This window comes from Pongo pygmaeus, chromosome 11 (assembly GCF_028885625.2).
Source record: "Pongo pygmaeus isolate AG05252 chromosome 11, NHGRI_mPonPyg2-v2.0_pri, whole genome shotgun sequence".
Classification (NCBI taxonomy): domain Eukaryota; kingdom Metazoa; phylum Chordata; class Mammalia; order Primates; family Hominidae; genus Pongo; species Pongo pygmaeus.
This window is the reverse complement of record NC_072384.2, coordinates 135,502,572-135,505,754: the sequence shown is the minus strand read 5'-3', so window position 1 is coordinate 135,505,754 and position 3,183 is coordinate 135,502,572.

Below are 3,183 nucleotides of genomic sequence, written 5' to 3'. Positions count from 1 at the left end.
AGAATGCGGAGGGGCGTGGAGCTTCTATTCTCTCTCCAGGTGCCGTGTGCTGTCTTCCCAGCCCTGAAGCAATTCAACAACCCAGAAGCTCTCAGAACCCCAGGGTTTAGGGTTTCTATGGAGGTTCCATTATGTACTCATGAGTGATTAAATCATTGGCCACTGGCGATTAGCTCAATCCCCAGCCTCTCTTCCCTCCCTGGAGGGTGGGGAGTGGAACCCCAGGTACCTAGCTTCTAATTGCATGGGTGGTTCCTCTGGTCTTGAAGCTATCTAGGGGGCATCAGTGTAACTTCAGTAGCGTAAACCCAGGTAAGGTTGAAAGAGCTCATTTTTTTTTTTTTTCCTTTGTGATAGAGTCTTGCTCTGTCACCCAGGCTGGAGTGCAATGGCCTGATCCCAGCTCACTGAAACCTCTGCGTCCTGGGTTCAAGTGATCCTCGTGTCTCAGCCCCGTGAGTAGCCGGGATTACAGGCTCCCACCACAATGCCTGGCTAATTTTTGTATTTTTAGTAGAGATGGAGTTTCGCCATGCTGGCCAGGCTGGTCTCGAAGTGATCCGCCTGCCTTGGCCTCCCAAAGTGCTGGGATTACAGGCATGAGCCACCGCACCCAGCGGAAAGGGCTGATTCTGATAACAAAAGATACTCCTGTAACCCCCAGCACTTAGGAAATTCCCGACGGTTTTAGGAGCTCCATACCAGAAACTGGGGACAAAGACCAAAATATATGTTTCTTAGTATATCATAATATCACATACCTAAGTGACTTCTTTCCAGGAAGTTCCCAAACCTTCTCACTTCTTTTTCTCATTTGTGCTATGGGGACAATTAATAATAATATAATGTTATTAATATAATATTGATATTATTATATTATTATTTTAGTAATATTCCTTATTAAAAATAATCTTTTTTTTTTTTTTGAGACAGAGTCTTCCTCTGTCACCAGACTGGAGTGCAGTGGTGAGATCTTGGCTCACTGCAACCTCCACCTCCCAGGTTCAAGCAGTTCTCCTGCCTCAGCCTCCCGAGTAGCTGGGACTACAGGTGCCCGCCACCACAACCAGCTAATTTTTGTATGTTTAGTAGAGAGTAGGTTTCACCATGTTGGCCAGGATGGTCTCCATCTCTTGACCTTGTGATCCACCCGCCTCGGCCTCCAAAGTGTTGGGATTACAGGTGTAAGCCACGCGCCTGGCCAATAATTACTTTCTAATGGACTTCTCACCAACACATCACAGGTTCTCAACTGAAACATCGGTCGTTTCTAGGAGCAGTTAAAATGATGTCAAATGCACCGATTATTTATAGCAGCCCCAGTCTATTCCTGACCTCACCTGGTGTGAATGACAGCTCTTCCCTGCACAGCAGGGGCCGTTTCCTTGTGACCACTGTGATACGTTCCACCTGAGTGGCTTCAACTAGGGAACCTCCAAACATTTAGTCTTGGTTAATTATTCTTCATCTCACCATCTCAAACTTCCAAATATTAGAGATGCTGTACCAAAGGTGGCTCAAGGACAAGTGTGGTGCAGGACAGAGGGTGGGACCTCGTGTTACAAAGGCCCTGTGGGTGGCTGGAGACCCAGCATACTGGTGCAACAGTACTTGCAGAGAAGTACATTGGCTTGTGGTTGAGACTGAAGGAACTCTTGTTAATGGCAGAGAAGACGTTGGCTTGTGGTTGAGACTGAAGGAACTCTTGTTAACGCAGACATGGGAAGGCAATTAGAGGGAGCTATGGTTTTGAGAGAAGAGAGAGGGAGGACAGAGTGGGAACAGGGTGAGAAATGATGGATTTCTGACATTTCTGGGCCATGGAACCTGGTGAATCCATAGCCCTTCTAGACCTCTTTGATCTCTCTGGTCCCTTCTCCTCTACACCGTCTCCAATTTCAGGCTCTCACTGGGTCCTTTCAGAAGGAGAAGTAAGGAGTGAGCTAGCACAGAAGAAGTAAGAAATTCATTATCAAACAAAAGGACTAGAATACATTTGAATGAATAAAGAGGAAAGCGTATCCCTTTTTGTCCTGCTAGAATATTTGAAATTCAAAATAACTGGTGTTTATACAAATTTACAGCATCTATTGTACGTCTTAGTCACCTATACCATTTGGAAATCTGTGTGTTCTCTAACTAGAGGCAGGTCCGGAAGTAATTTATGATGAATCTGGCGTGCACTTCTCCCTCCATTCCCACACCCCCTGCTGAAATTGGGGAGAGAGTGACTGCACCTGCCTTCGAATCCTTCCCTCACCCTGCCCATCTGCCCGCTGGAAACCGCTCTTGGGCTTGACCACACTTTTACAGGGTGGCCAGGGAAAGTCCTCGGGGATAACAGGCTGCAAAGACCCCTAGGTGACGTCAGTTGGGGGTGGGCTGGGTGTGGATCTGTGAAAGTTGTCAGAATCAATATAGAGTCACTTATGTCAAATCCTAATAAAATGAAGTCAGGAGGCCGTGAAGGGAAAGCCCTCATGCATATTTGCCTTATAAGAAGAACTATCACAAGAGACTCTCCCAAGCCACAACCCTGAAGTTAAGCCCACTTCTATGAGGACAGCTTTCCAATAACAGCCAGTCCTAACTGCAACCTTGCAAGTAGCCTTACGAAACCGCAAGCTTGCAGTCAGGGCCACTTCTGTGAAGATCCTCTCCTAGTGCTGGCCAGTGCACACTTTGCCACCTGTGATAAGCCCTGTAACCAATAAACTTTTGTTTCAAAACCTGCACATACTTCTCCTTTTTGCCTTTAAAGGTTTCCCTTTGCCTCAGCCTCCCCAGATATGCCTATGAGTAGTCATAGCATGCACATCTGGATTATAACCCTTCTGTCTGATCCTGAATAAACTCATTTCTTTGGAGGGCCACTCTCTGTTATTTTAGATTGACATATCTGTTAAGCAATCAGGATTTTCCTTCTAACTCATATTTTTTATCCTTAAAAGCAAATTTATTTCTGTTATGATGGTGCCAAAATTTTTTGTGGCTTCTTGTGGCAGCCACTGAAAGAAAATTTATTTTGAGTGTACTTGTCCTGGTTGGGAAATATATAAAAGTAAGATAATTTTCCCCTAGTGAATTTATCTAATTTTCTCCAATACCCAAATGTTTCCAACTCATAGATGATTTCCAAAGATACCTGATGGTGTCCATCTTATTGCACACTGGAGACAGGAA